Raw genomic sequence first — 16,863 nt, 5'->3', positions numbered from 1 at the left:
TTAATTTCTTTGGCACTTTTAATTTCTGTACAGCAAAAGCCAAAAACACAAAAAAAAGGCAAAATACCAGAAAAAGCCAAATCAGAAGAAAAGGCAAAACACAGAAAAAGCCGAAAATAAAAAAGGCAAGGATATAGAAAATCCAGCAAACAGATTGCACAAGATAACCGAGCCTGGAGAGGCTTGCCGAAACAATACTCATCAGTTTGTACAGAATAACTGAGCCTGGAGAGGCTTACCAAAATACTCCTCATCCTCCACATCAAAGAATAAATGAGCCTGGAGAGGCTCGCAGAAATAATACTCCCCAGAGGGAACCTCAACTCATGCTCTTGGATTCAAAATCCCCAGCAAGAGCTATCAAGCAAGATCGTCAAAATCCCCAATGGAAGTACGATCTCCCAAGCAGAATATCCAAGTCAAAGGACTTAAACTTCCTCAGTGAAGATAGCTCTCCAACTCAAGTGTCGAGTGAGGCTAAGCCTGTAGAGGCTTCCTAAATAATACTCTGGGATACATAAGATCCCTCATTCCCCAATCGCCTACTTAGAGGCATCCCTGCAAAAGGAGAAAAATCAAAAAACATCAATAACCATTCCCCAAGCGGAATCCGGCACTCAGCCGAACACTGAACCCCATTCCCCAATCGCCTACATAAGAGGCACTCCTTCAAACGGAAAAATCATAAAAAGATCAATAATCATTCCCCAAGTGGAATCTGGCTCTCAGCCAATCATTGAACATCAAGGTGATATGCCTAACAGAAGAGGCTAATCAAAATCAACATCCAGAATCCCCAGCGGATAACAGCCTACACAAAGGCAGCAAAAAATCAGAAAATCAAAAAGAGTTACCCGAACAAGGATAACCGGGATACTCCACCAACGTCGAAAGGACGTCAGCCAATCATAAGGCACTGCTCACATCAGAAAGAGCATCTTTGTGTCTACATCCCTAAGGAATCAGAAATTCCCCAGTGGGCACCAACTACGCAATGGAAAGTTGGGACACAAAAAACCTATGAGTAACTGCACATCCCCTAGACGGATCCCTGCGTTATCCAGCCCTCAGTGGCACAAAAATCAAAAAACAACCGTCGAAGCAGCATCGTGGACTGTGGAGACAAAATCATCACAAATCCCTGAAAAGGAAATATTCACGCTACCCCCGTCGTCACAAACACGGAGGTATGCAGCTTCCGGCTCGAGCAATGAGCGAAGCTATCTCTGGAAAGGAGGTACTCACTGCTACCGTTGTCACAAGGGTACTTAGCTTCCGGCTCGAACAAAGAGTGAAGCTAAGCCTGGAGAGGCGGGTACTCACAACTTCCAGCTTGGGCAGCAAGCAAAGCAAAGCCTGGAGAGGCGAAACTCACACTGCTCACCGTCGTCACAAAGGTGCTTAGTTTCCGGCTCGAACAAAGAGCGAGACTAAGCCTGGAGAGGCGAAACTCACACTGCTACCGTTGTCACAAGGGTACTTAGCTTCCGGCTCGAACAAAGAGTGAAGCTAAGCCTGGAGAGGCGGTACTCACAGCTTCCAGCTTGGGCAGCAAGCAAAGCAAAACCTGGAAAGGCTACTCGACAATTTTCCACCGGAAGACGCTACAAGTCAGAAGGTCGGCGCATCACCCGGACAATTGGGTCAACTCCTTTACTTGTCAGCCGATACACCAAAAGGCCGTCCGACTAAGTAAAGGGGGGGCAGCTGTAGACCCCTAAAATTGTCCGGGTCGGAAATAAAGCTTGAAGACTCTCGAAGACTGAAGGAAGATCAGCCAGAAGGACTCCTGGAAGGCCCTAGGAGGGTTCTCTGTAGGTCTAGAGGTCTTAGAATAGCTCAAAATAAGGAAATGGAGGGAATGAAGCCCAATACGGCCGTACTGAACTTAATACGGCCGTATTGAAGCTTCAATACGGCCGCAGTGAACTCAATACGGCGTATTGAAGTTTCAGAAACTTCAATACGGCCGTACTGAAATCAATACGGCCGTATTGAAGCTTCAATACAGCCGTATTGAACTCAATACGGCCGTATTGAAATTTCTGAATTTCAATACGGCCGTATTGAACTCAATACGGCCGTATTGAAGTTCAAAAATTTCAATACGGCCGTATTGCTTCTGTAGGCCGTATTGCGCCTATTCCCTATAAATATGACGTCAATTGGACGTCATTCCACACTTTTTCACATAGTTTTAACCCTCTCCTTGAGTATTCTGGGGTTTTTGAGCAGTGTTCTGCCCTAGAAATCACTCGGAGAGTTGATCCGACGAAGTTCTTGAGCCCCGAGCCATTTTGCTTGAGGATCGAACCTAGTCGAAGGGAAATCCTCCGGATTTCCATAGTTAAAAGTTTTTAGAAGGAGCGAGCGAGCTTGTAGAGCGAGGGAACGCCAAAAAGCTTCCCAGTTTTACTCAATATATAAAAGCACGCTTCAAGAGGTTTCTTCTTAAATCCTTCCTTTTACTGCTTTCTGTGTGCATATTTAAACTGTCATCATGTAGATAGTTAATTTATAATTGCTTAGAATAAATAGGGGTAATTTAGTAATTTTACGCTGTTATTTTAGAAAATAATCTGTCATAGGGAACCCGAAAGGGGCGCTGTGGGGTGCTAACACCTTCCCCACGCGTAAAACATTGGTGGCGACTCCACGAACCCTCCTTTTACGAAAACCACTAATCCATGGAGGGTCCCGCTTGGGATTAATATGGATTGGTGAGACGTTTTAATAAATAAATTGGATAGGATCGACAAGGTCTCAGTTTGAGAACAAGTCGTTCTAATAATCCAATACATTTTCAAAACTAAAATAATAAGCGAGCTCGACCGTCTTCGCGACCGCCGAGGCCCGTTTGGGCCGGTGGCGACATCGGCGAGCCTCTCCAGGCTCAATTATTCTAAGAGGGAGTATTGTTTCGGCAAGCCTCTCCAGGCTCAATTATTCTGAGAGAGTATTATTTCGGCGAGCCTCTCCAGGCTCAGTTATTCTGTACGAGTATTATTTCGGCAAGCCTCTCCAGGCTCAGTTATTCTGTACGAGTATTATTTCGGCAAGCCTCTCCAGGCTCAATTATTCTGTACGAGTATTATTTCGGCAAGCCTCTCCAGGCTCAGTTATTCTGTACGATGCGATTGATTTTCTAAATCTTTTGCCTTTTTTGTCGTTTTTGGCTTTTTCTGTATTTTTGCCTTTTTTGTCATTTTTTGGCTTTTTCTGTATTTTTGCCTTTTTGTCGTTTTTTGGCCTTTTCTGTTGACTGTTGTCATACACAAGCAATTTTTCTATTTGTCTATTTTATGCAATTGCCTCATGATAAGGTCTTTGAAAATTTCTTTGTGGCTAATACGGCCATATCCATTTCAGTACGCCCGTATTGAGTTGAAAATTTGTTCATAACCCTATTTTTAGTACGGGTGTACTGAACATGATACGGGCGCATTTGTTGTTTCTGAAGTTTGATTTGATTTGATTTGATTTGATTTTGATTTTTTTTTTTTTTTTTTTGAATAAACAGAGAATAAGTGATCTTCCATTACACCTATCATCTGTATGCATGTATGCGGTATGATGCACCTAATTCTATTTGATTTATCTTTCAAAAGAATTAACCGATGCGTTTTTGTTTGGATTCTGCCATTCCTCAAGACGGACTGTGCTCTGCCGACTTCTATAACCGAGGAATAATGCATGTTATATTGAGATTTGGCGTCATCAACCAAATGATCCTTCCTTTCCTCTAGAAGATATGTCAACCCTCCTATTGACCACTATATCTCTATGTTTCCACTAAATTATCCTAAAATCGCTTGGGACAAGAGAGAAAAGAAAGGAAAGGTATATATTTGCTCTGAAGTTTGTGTTTTAGAGGGGTTTTTATTTTCATTTTGAAAAATGGTTTTTGTAAGAATGGCTGGCCAAGGTAGGCTTATTGTGTTTAGGCTTGTTTGTTTAAACACTTATGAAGTTAATAAAATCTTGTTTATTGACGTTGTGATTTTGACAACTTAGATAGCTTCCCTTGAACCTTTCTTTTTGAATTCAGTTCATGGTACCATCATGGATTTATTTTCGTTTTTTGATTGTCCTTATTTTTGCCTAAAACACCCTTTTGTGGCGTCTTAGCGGACTTTTGTTTTTGTTCATTTTTGCAACCCTAACTTTTGCCTAGGTCACCCTTTCGTGGGATTCCTAGCAGGTCTTTTGCTCTTATTTTTGCGCAGCCCCCTTTTTTGGGTTTCCTGCCGAGCTTTCTTTTATTTTAAAAGATTTCTTTTTATCCATGATGGCACTTGTCGAGGCAAAGGAAAGGTGCTCTAAGTTGTCACGCACACTTCCACATAAAAATGATGTGGGTTTATTGTTATTAAGACAATTTTAACCTCATTCATGCTTATTCAAACAGGGTTAAAAATAATGTGGTCTAGAGATTTATTGCAAGCAAGAAAAGAAGCAATAAGAAAGAATAAAGAATGATTTTATTATAATCATAATGGAAACATGTGCCCTATCGAGGCTCGGGGGTCGGGCTGTCCCCGAGGAGTAATCTCTAATAGTCATCAGGTCTATACATCTCTATCAGAAGGAGAAGAACACTTGATGACGACGACCGGCCTTGACGCTTGTGAATCGGCCTTCCTAAAGATCTGGCTTAAAGAACGTCGAGAAGGATCTTGGTTCCTCTTCGTCCTTTGATCTTTATTAGGGTTGTATCCTAACCCTTGTTTCCCCGGATTGTCCTTGATAATAGGTAGCTCGGGAATTCCTTGGGAATCCTTGCCAAGTCCTTGTCCTGGCAAGTATCCGTTCTTGGTGAGCATGGAGGCTACCTTTTTCATTTCTCGGGGAAACGTTTCAACATTGGCAATTTCCAATGCTTGGAAGGCGGTTTCTAAAGCTTCCTCCGCTGTATCCACATAAGGTATGGTGGATGGCTTGCTGATGAGTATATCGTCTTCAGCTTGTACAGTCACCAACTTGTCACCCACAATGAATTTGACTTTCTGGTGGAGCGTAGAAGGAACAGCTTTTGCATCATGAATCCAAGGTCGGCCGAGGAGACAGCTGTATGCGGGAGTAATGTCCATCACTTGAAATTCGACGTTGAAGATGGTGGGTCCAATTTGGATTGGGAGATTGACTTCTCCCACCACTTCTCTTTTAGAACCGTCGAAAGCTCGGACGATCATGTTGCTCGGGCGCATTTGGATTCCCTTGATTGCCACTTGATCGAGCGTTCTTTTTGGCATCACATTCAAGGAAGATCCATTATCCACCAAGACTTTAGCGATGTGGTATTCCTTGCACTTTATAGAGATGTGCAAGGGCTTTTTATGGTTCGGTCCCTCAGCGGGGATTTCTTCATCGGTGAAAGTGAGGTGATCATTAGCCGTGATGTGACTAACAATCCCCTCAAACTTGCCTTAGGAGATAGTGTGCGACACATATGCCTCGTTCAAGACTTTCAACAGAGCTTGTCGATGCGGTTCGGAGCATAGGATCAACGACAACAGAGTAATCTTTGCTGGCGTTCTATGAAGTTGATCCACGATGGAGTACTCGCTCTATCGGATAAACTTTAACAGCTCGTCTGTCTCCTCCTCGGATTCTTTATTTTCCTCGGTTTTTTCTTCTTTTTCTTTCCCTTTATTCTTGGGGGCTTTATCATGAAGATCTTCGGGAGTGTAGATCCTGCCACTCCTAGTCATGCCCCCAAGTCCAGCGATGTTAGAGATATCGCTGTCGGCAGAAGAATGGATGTCGTATATCCATGGCACAACCTTATTTGATTCGTAGGGGAAAGGTCTTGGAGCAGTGATCCTTAACGGTGTCGGACCTTCCCCTTTATTCGTCATGATTACCAACAACGGAGTTGACGTGCGTTTGCTTGGCGCGGTTGTTGGCTTACGCTTAATAACGAATGGCGTGCGATCCATTCTGAACATACACATCGTTTAATCCTTTCTTTTTATTACTATTATTAATGAATTACTAGGAGGGATGTATGAAATGCAAACCTAGATCCCTCCATGATCTTTGATAAGAATGCATGATATGAGATGATGGCGATGAATATGCATGCATTGTGTTTATTCAACTAAGCATTATCATGTTTTTAGGATGTCCCTAAGATGATGCATGATATTGCTTGGTTTGGATAAATAACCCTTTTTCTTTTTTGGGTATTTTTTATTTTTTATTTTTTATTTATTTTTTTTGTATTTTTGGGTGAAAAGGGAAACTACCTATATGAATGTGATGAAGGTAGATGTTAACACCATGTAATGGAAGATTCTTATTCCTATTTATTCTTATTTTAAAAAGGAATGTTGTATGTTTAAAGAAATGCAATGTATGCTCAAACAATGTCACATAAACAATGCACAAACAATTCACTCATCCACGAACAGTCACGAGCGAATCACGAGGTAGGGGTATCCTGCAGAAAAGTGCATATTCAAGGTGGTTCTAACTGTTCTCACCGGTCTGAGGCCCCCAAGGTGCCCCCATTATAGGGACCCAATTCCTCTTGTCGTAAGTCGATGGAAAGTTCCAACGCACTGTCGGACTTGAGTTCATGGTTATCACCTTGAGTGATGTTTTCCGACAACGGTCTACGGGCACCTATAGACCCATTCGACAACCGGCCGTACTAACATCCACTCCCTATGGCTTACCACTCATGCCCCCGAGTATAGAGGGAACTGTTGTGTGCAAAGGTTCGTGTGCAGTTTTTATTTCAAACAATTGCGAAAATTTAAACATACAACAGTTATTAAAGCCAAATAGATAAACATGTTATCATACAAGCAAGGGGTAATGAAGTAATTTTAAACTATTATTTTAGAAATAATCCATCACTAAATGGGACTGACTCTCGAGGCTTCCCCAGCGGAGTCGCCATCTGTCGCCACCCGCCGAAACGGACCTTGGCAATCGCGACGATGGTCATGACTCGTTTTAAAGTTTTGAAAAGTGGTGGATTGTTAGAACGACTTATTCTCAAACTGAGACCTTGTCGAACTAACAATTTTATTAAAATGGTTCACCAATCCATATTAATCCCAAGCGGGACCCTCTATGGATTAGTGGTTTTCGCAAAAGGTAGGGTTCTTGGAGTCGCCACCAATGTTTTACTCAAAACATTGGAAAAAGATTTAAGGCAATTGATTTTATAAATCAACCTTGGCCATTACAACCAGAGTTGGGTAAGGGAGTCGGTTACGTGCGGGGAAGGTGTTAGCACCCCACAACGCCCCTTTCGGGTTCCCTATGACGGATTATTTATTAAATAATAGCGTAAAATTACTAAATTACCCCTATTTATTATAAACGATTATATATTAAATATCTACATGATGACGAATTTAAATATGCAACAATCAGAAAGCGGTAAAAGAAGGGATTTTTAGAGAAGAAACCTCTTGAAGCGTGCTTTTTATATATCAATGAAGTTTAGGAGGCTTTTTGGCGCTCCCTCCCTCTATAAGCTCGCTCGCTCCTTCCTAAAAAATAATTTTTACTATGGAAATCTAAAAGATTTCCCTTCGACTAAGTTCGAGACTCAAGCAAATGGCTCGTGACTCAAGAACTTCGTCGGATCGACTCCCAGAGAGATTTCTAGGGCAGAACACTGCTCAAAAACCCCAGAATACTCAAGGAGAGAGTCAAAACTGTGTGGAAAAGTGTGGAATGACGTCCTATTTATAGGGATGAGGTGCAGTACGGCCCCTGGGTTCAATACGGCCCGTATTGAGTTTTTGTACTTCAATACGGCCGTATTGAATTCAGTACGGCCGTATTGAAATACAGAAACTTCAATACGGCCGTATTGGTTTCAGTACGGCCATATTGTAGTACAAAATGTGCAGTACGGCCGTACTGAACTCCAAGGAGGCCGTATTGAGCTCCAAACCTCCCACTTTCTTATTTTTGGCTACTCTAAGACCTCTAAACCTACAGATAGTCATCCTATGGTCTTCTGGGAGTCCTTCTGGCTGACTTTCCTTTGATCTTTGAGAGTCTTCGAGTCTTATTTCCGACCCGGACAATTTTAGGGGTCTACAAGGCATTATAGGATCACTCTTGTACTTGATAGCAAGTAGGCCTGACATAATGTTTGTTGTGTGCCTATGTGCAAGATTCCAAGCTAATCCTAAAGAATCTCATATGAAGAGTGTGAAGAGAATTCTTAAGTATTTGAAAGGTACAACAAATGTGGGGTTGTGGTATCCAAAGGGAGTTTCACTAAGTCTGATAGGCTACTCAGATTCAGACTATGTTGGGTGTAGACTAGATAGGAAGAGCACAAGTGGAACTTGTCACTTGTTAGGTAGTGCACTTGTTTCATGGCATAGCAAAAAGCAAGCTTGTGTTGCTTTGAGTACAGCTGAGGCTGAATATATAGCTGCTGGAAGTTGTTGTGCTCAAATTCTTTGGATGAAACAACAATTAAGAGATTATGGAGTTGAGTTGAACAAAATTCCTTTGAGGTGTGACAATACTAGTGCAATAAATTTGACCAAGAATCCTGTGTTGCACTCTAGAACAAAACATATTGAAATAAGACACCACTTTTTACGAGATCATGTTCAAAGGAATGATTGTGTTGTAGAGTTTGTGGAAACAAGCAAGCAATTAGCTGATATTTTTACAAAACCTCTACCAAGAGAAAGATTCAACCAATTGAGAATTGAATTGGGAATAATCCATGAATCATGTTTGAATTGATTATGCTTTGAGAGTGGAAATTAGAGATGGTTGGAAGAAAGTAACAGTGATAAATAAGACTTGGTAAAATTTGACAAATGTTAAAATTTCTGAGACGCAAAACTTCTCTGGAATAATCGATTATCTTAAGATATAATTGATTATCTTAAGTAATCCCATGGAAATAATCGATTATTTGGGGTAATAATCGATTATCTGGAACATGAAGAATTCCAAAAGTCTTTGAAATAATCGATTATTTGGGCAATAATCGATTATCTGGTAAGAAGGAACTCAAGAGTCACTGTAATAATCGATTATCTTGGGTAATAATCGATTATCTGGAAGTTGGAATCTGAGAAGTCACTGGAATAATCGATTATTCTGTAAATAATCAATTATCTGGGTTGTGTTAGGAGAAACTACCCTCTGTAATAATCGATTATCCTTAAAATAATCGATTATCCATATCAGATTGAGTTTTTAAGTGATTTTACTGATGCAAATAATCGATTATTTGCATAAATAATCAATTATCTGGGCGGTGTGTTTAAAATTTCCTGAAACGGTTATCTCCGCGCCAACTTTTAAAACCATCCATTACCATTATACCCAGAATGTGTTAGGGCATAAAACACTGATCTTCTCTCATTCTCTCATTTTCTCTCAACCCTCAAAACCCTAACCCTCTCAAATCCTCTCAAATCTCTCTTCTTCTTCATTTTCTTCAAGACCCATCCATGGAACCTTCATCCAAAAGACCAAAGAAGCTTGAAGTGAGGGGGAGAAAACGTCCTCTACCCTCTGGGCAACTTATTTCTAAATGGTTCCCTGATGAGAAGACTCAAGAGTACTATTTTGAGTGGTATGCCGGTCGGAGAATCATTCCTCCGAAGACCCTAAAGCTTGATTGGTTCAAGAACGAAGGTTTTAGTTTTCCAACCCTTTTGGAGCATCAAGGGCTGAAGAAATTTTTAGAGTTGGAAGGTCCCTATTATCCTGAGTTGATTAGGCTTTTCCTCTGTTTTTCCACTAGCAACGATGGCATTATGCAATCGGTGGTAAAAGGGAAAATGATTCGGTTGGACGGACCGACATTGGCGGCTGCTGCGGGTCTGAGTGGTACTGGAAAGGAGAAACCCCAACCCTTCAACTTTGGGGATTTTGAAGAGCTGACCACATTCCGGGATTGCCAAAGGAACCCGTTGAACACCAATTATGAGAAATTCTTGGCGGGAGGTATGAAAAAGAACTCTTGTTTAATTTCTTTTATTATTGCTTGGATGTTAAAACCCAGGTTACAAAACCATGCTCAGATGTCAAGAGATGACATTCTGTTGATGCATGTGATTAAGAAGAAAATAAAGATCGATTGGGTATCGGTTGTGAACGATTGTATATGGAAAACAAGGAGAAAGAAAGATGGTCCGATTTCATATGCTCTTTTGCTATCTAAAATTTTTGAGAATGCTGGAGTAGATTTGACAGGTGAAAGAAAAATTGTGTTGCATGCTTCGAACAAGATAGAAAAGTCTTCATTGCATCACATGGGGATGCTTAAGCAAGAAGACAAGTGGGTGTTTAAAGGCGATGTACCCCCTACACCGGAGCCGACAACAGATGAAGATGGTGTTCCGTCTCAAGATGAGGATCAACCACCACAGGTGGAAGCTGAGCCTGGAAGGGAGTCTGAACCGGAACTGAAGCCATTCTCACCGTTTGAGCAAATAATGATCAACAAGATGGATGCAATGATGGAAATGTCAAGAAGACATGAGTCCTTGTTTTCTGGTATTCTTGACAGATTTGATGATTTGGATCATGAAGTGAGACTGATCAAGGCTCAACTTGGGATACCGGAGGATGAGGATAAATCTTTGTTGTGTTTCTGTTTTAATTAGGAGTTTAAATTCTGGTTTGGAACAATTAATTTCAATTTGGTTGTAAGTTTTTTAATTTCTGAACAATTTTAATGTTTTGTTGTTGAACAATTTAAATTCTGATGAATTTGAAGATTGGTTTACTAATATGTTGACTTGATAGTGATTCCAAAGTCTGATTTGGAATGCTGGTGCTGAAGTGCTCTGTTTTGTGAGCATATGAGTTGCTATTTTGGTTTTGATTGGAATACTCTATTTTTAATAGTGTGACCATGTTTTTCTTGACTTGATTTGGTCTGAATTGTGGCTAAATGGTGCACATATGATTGGTTTGGTTTGCTGCATCAAAGTTTTATTTTGGTTATTGCTGGACATACTCTATACATGGCTTATATTTGAGAAACATGGCTTACTTTGTTTTTGATAATGCCAAAAGGGGAGAAATGGTATGGTTAAATGGTATGGTGTGTGTATAGTTGTTTTTGCAGGAATTGTGCTTGTGTGTGTATTGTGCAGGTTGGAATGAATTGAAGGCACAATGGCTGAAAATTTTTGAAGCACAATAGCATTGGGTTGATACAATATGAATCATGGGTTGTCATCATCAAAAAGGGGGAGATTGTTGAGCTTAGGAGAGCTTGAATCTTAAAGGAGTTTTGATGATCACAACAAGTATACAACAACAACTTGGAGCACAAAAACAAAGTCAAGGAAAAGTCAAGAAAATGCTATGAAATGGAGCTATGTAATAGAACTTAGGAAATAAATTGTTTTGAATGTGTTTTTATATTTTGTGTGCTTTGTATGCTATGTGCATAAGCAAATCTATATCTAAACTAAGTAGAGAGTATATGATGATGACTTAAAAAGATTGGAAAATTATTTTGAGGTATAAAATGAAGTTTTAAAACTAACTCAAAATAATCGATTATCATTAAATATAATCGATTATTCTAGCTAATAGGCTAAGTGGAATGCCTTGCTGTAATAATCGATTATTTACCGAAATAATCGATTATCCCAGGAACAACTCTCTGGAATAATCGATTATCCAGCTAAATAATCGATTATATTGTTCTTGGTTGATTTCCAGAAAATCTGAAGAACAAAATAATCGATTATTCTTTAAAATAATCGATTATCTGTGTCTGAAACTTTTATAAATAGTTTGAACTTTGAGAAACTTAAGACGATGAGTTAGAACTAATAATCAATTTATGAAAAACGTTTTTGTGAGTCTTTGTGACATCTTGGAGAGTTTTCTTTGTGAAATCCAAGAGTGAAAACGTTTGTGAAAAGCTTTGTTAGAAGATCATCATCATCATATTCTTGAAAGGGGAAGATAAAGATTTGTTCAAGAATTCCAGGTGAATTCGTTCCTTTTATTCTTTGTGAATCTTTGTGGAAAATCTTGAGAAGGGTTTCTCAAGTGGTAAGGTTTCTTGTAGTGGGTTCTACAAGGGGTGCTTTCTTGGGGTCAAGAAAGTGGTTATCTTTTAGTGTTGAAGTATATGCATGTGTGTGTGCTTGTAAACCTTCTTTCTTAAAGATAGTGGAACAAATCTTAATCAGGTGTTGATTAAGGACTGGATGTAGGTCACATTTGGAGTGGCTGAACCAGTATAAAAGACTTGTGCAATCTTCTTCTACCTTATCTTTTACTTTGTGTAATTTCTTGGTTGAACTTTAAAGAATATAAAACTTGATTAACAAGTGTATGTGAATCTTGATGGTTTAAATCTGTAATTGAACATTATTGTTGAACCTCATTATGTTGTAATCAAGTGAGCATATTGCACTCATATTTTTGTAACAAGTCTTTAGAAGAGCTTCATTTGGAAATTCTGTCATAGAAAAGTTTTGATTGAAATTAAGATCCAAAATACTCTGATAAATTTTTAAAGGCTCATTGAATCCAATTCACCCCCCTCTTGGATTGTGCCATTCTTTTCTAACACTTCTTGCTCAACAATTCCTGCACCAGTAAGGTAGCAATTGTTTGAGACTCTTCTGGCCTTTCTTCTTCTTTGTTCTCTGTTCTCTTTTGAATTATGAACAATTTTTTATTTTCAGTTTGGATTTTCAACATATATACACAAACAATATTAAATATGTAATTATTTAAGTTGTATAAAAAAATAGCAAGCATCGCACAAGCCACAGTAACAATTAACAACATGTTTGGGTTGGAGTTGAACTCCCAGAAACCCACATTAAACCTAAAGCAACTCTCCCCTGCTTCAACACCTTTAACCTTTTAGCCCCTCTAAATTTTTTATGCATTGATTATTTTGTTTCCATCTTCTTCCTTTTAATATATATTAATCTATTGTCTATGAGAATCTTACAGGAATCAAGTTCGGCAGCTTGGAAAATATCTAAGCATAAGTTTCTTCTGGAGTTGCTTTAAGTGGTTCTTCAGTGGTATTAGGGATTCATGCGGATTTGACAACTTCCCTAGCTTTGGTTTAACTCTATTTAAGAACACGTAAGTGTCTTGTGAATTTGATTTGCTCTTCATATGATTGAATTCATTTCCCACTTACATTAAATTATGCAGCATCTGTTGTTGGGTATCACATGTGTACTTTGTTTAATGAGATATAATGAGTAATGACTACCATAACAGTCTGAGAGTTACATTGTATATAAGTCTGCTTCTGTATTTTTATGTTATTGTGTCATTTCTATAACACTACCTTAAGGTACATTACAAACAGAAACATTTTCGATTTGATTGAAGTCCTTGAGCTAGTGCTAGACTTTTAACTTGTTATTATTTAATTGACAGAACTTAGCATACTTGTAACTTAATGCACTCAATAAATAACAAAATATACTTCCCCTCATGATGAATATCTCCCTGTACTTGGTAAACACCAAAACTCAATTATGATTATGTATAACAATACCTTCTTAAGAAACTAATGGGGCTGTGTCACAAACTTCAACTAGTTATTTCTAATAAATTAACTCAACCCTTAACTACCATACTATTAACATTTGAGTTGAAATCCTGGAACTATTTGAATTCTTGAGAATAATTGCAAGTTGTAATGACAGACCAAGGGAGAGTGGTTAACACAAAGATGTGGTCATGCGCACACACTTTGGACAATGGCTGGGCTTGTCTCAGACTAGTTAATTCCCTGATTTGCACAGGAACAAGGTGGGTAGTTAGAATTCAGAGAAAGGAAAGACAGAAAAAGTGGCTGAAAGTTAAGAAGTTAAAAATACTTTTAGAAAATTACATTCTTAATCTGTTGACTATTTTCTCAAATGGATAGATAAAGAGAAATGGATGGAGTATGAAATTGGGTTCTTGGTCTGCAATTTAGCCTTTAGTTTGTAGAGTTCTAGTGTTGTGTTCTTGCAGCTATTGGTTGGCTGTGTCCTTCCTGATCACTTGCTGATTTTGTTTTTCTTTCCCATAACTGGTTAGTTTTATTAATCAGCCTCTGGTATAATGTAACACAAAACACAAATATTAAATGACTGACATGCATATCTCAGTTTGTACCATTCAAGCTATGACTTCTCAAACACAGTATAATAAATCAACAGACCTATAATAGTAGATACAAATGTTTTTTCAGCAAGTACAGCCTCAACAAGAATATCTGATAAACAAATCTTGATAAATCCAAATGACAGTTGTAAAGGAAATAATATGCAATGCCGCAATTCGTGTCTACAACAAAAACAAAAGTTTTATCCAATAAGTGACTTTGGCTAGTTTGCCATGTCTTCAAGTTACAAAAGTCCAAAAAGTTCTTTTTTTATTTCTGTTTGCGTGACTGAGAAATTAGGATAATTTTTTCAACTTGGGTAAAGATGGATTAATGAAAGTGGGCATCTTTGGAATATTGTAATCTATAATTTATTATAAAAATACTAGGAAGCTTAAGAAACGAAACAGATTCATGGCACTACTAATTGTAGCCTTAAAAACTTTTGCAAAAATAATATTAATAATGCTAGGGCAGTTGGGCAAAACTGATACTATTACAAAACAGATTTTTAGGTCTTATTACCTCTTTAGTTAACTTATACAGATCTGATGTTTGGGCCAATTACAATATGCAGCTTACAACCATGAGAAACATGTGACATGTCTGACTCAAGATAGTTATCAAGTAAAATTAACATATTTCATAGATAGAACTCAATGCCTTGTTTGATAATCTTAGATTGAAAAAGACATAGACATAGATCACAAAGAGATATCCAAGTTCATGACAATTGTAAGAGAATTTTAATTCTTCTTTACATTTCTGTATTTTCTGTTAGTATAAGAGAATATTAATTCTTCTTCTATTTTTATTTTCTGTTAGTTTGCTATAACGGACAACAGGTCAGTTATAATTAACTCTAATATCATCATAGCTAGCTGAGCTTCTCTTATAAATAGCCTCTATGTACAGAACCTAAGCATCCTTTCTGTACAAACACTTATTCAGAAATAAGTTCAGAATGTTCTTTTCTCTCAGTTTATTTTTCGTACAAATATACAGGCAGAATCCATAAAATCAATGAATTAAACGCACAGATTGAAAATTTTGTCAACAATATGCAGAAAATAAGGAGATCAACATAATGTGAATATCCAAGGAAAGTGGTAGAATAGACTAAAATATATGCTTCAGCTGTAAGCCAGTCCTCCAAGCATCACTACACAGGCAAAATTAATATGACATTATACCAATTATGTTAATCTGAGTACATATCTCAGTTTGTACCATTCAAGCTATGACTGCTCAAACATGACCCTACCTTGTTGAGTATATAGCCTTTTATTAAATCAAGTATCACATTTTGAAACAGAGATTGATTCATTGTTCACTTGGTCAGATGATTCAGTTTTCTCTTCATTTTAATTGCCACTCCTAAGATATATAGGATAGAAAATTATTCTTATAACTGGTGGGAACTTCTGAACTGATGCCAACACTTTCTTTTGTCTCTTTCTTTATTCTCAGAGAGGTTGTTTAATGTATGCCTAAAGATCCCAATAAAAGAGAGGTTGCAGGGTAGATTTGAAATTTAGTGAGATAGGCTGTAAGTCTGTAACTAATTATTTATTTTATGTTACTTTAGGTGTCTAGAATAGACATCCTGTGTATAATGTAATGTCCTAATCATAAGTAACCAAGGAATTCTCACACTTGTAGTACTCTAACCTTCTCTATTTAAAATGGTTATAACCTTGTCTATTTAAATTATAATGAAAACATGTGGATTTGCAAATTTAGCTTTGTATCTCATATTGTACTTTGATTGTTTGTACTGTATAGTGTTTGCGAAACAGGAATCTATAATTTTGCAGGCTGTGAAGAAGGGTGATACTATTTTTATTGGTCAATACCTGTTTACATGAAGTGAAACAACCTCAGTGTGGCTAGAGGTAATTCAGTCTTGGATGGACTAGTTCTATCTTCTATGCTTGTGCAAATAGATCATTTGATATTACTTAATTTTTGTGCTCTACTATATATTTTAATTATTGGTCTTGTCGTCAAAAAGATAATAATTGCATCCTAAAAACAATCATAAAATAATGATAGCATAAAAAATGGTAATAATCTGTTTATATTTCAATGTATATATGTCGCTATTTAACCGCCTAATTTTGGATGTATGTTCAACATAATTAAAAATTGGATTTATATATAATTGTAAATTAAATGACAAAAATAAATAAGGTTGAAATATTGCAAACTAAATTGAATACAAAACAATAATATATATATATATATATATATATATATATTATTAATAGATGAGATTGTTTTATTTGATATTTACATTTTTGGATAATTTTATTTTTATAATTATCATTTTATAAATTATAATTCTTTTTATATAAATTTTATTCAAATAGGTAATTTCAAATAAAATGATAATAGGTTGATATGTTTTCATCATTATAATAACTTGATATTGGATTGATATGACCTGTTTCTAGAAGTTTGATATGTTTGAAGTTGGTTGCTTTGCTGCTACTACCCATAAGAGATAAATGTGGACTTAACCATGTAAATCCATTAAAAAAAATCACTGACAGAACAGAAAATGTAACACTAGAGAAAGGCTTATTGGAACTATCCCTTGTACCATGTCTATATCGATACATAAAACAAAAGGCAATCAGTTATAATGTTATAATGTTTATTGCAGTCTTAATTGTTTTTTATTAATACAAGCAGGTTTTGTTGTGATTGTGTAATCTGGGCATTGCTCCATTTTTACAGTTGTCACGTATTAGTGAGAC

This window comes from Cajanus cajan, chromosome 3 (assembly GCF_000230855.2).
Source record: "Cajanus cajan strain Asha chromosome 3, NIPB_CcT2T_4, whole genome shotgun sequence".
In the NCBI taxonomy this organism is placed as follows: domain Eukaryota; kingdom Viridiplantae; phylum Streptophyta; class Magnoliopsida; order Fabales; family Fabaceae; genus Cajanus; species Cajanus cajan.
This window is presented reverse-complemented; position numbering follows the sequence as displayed.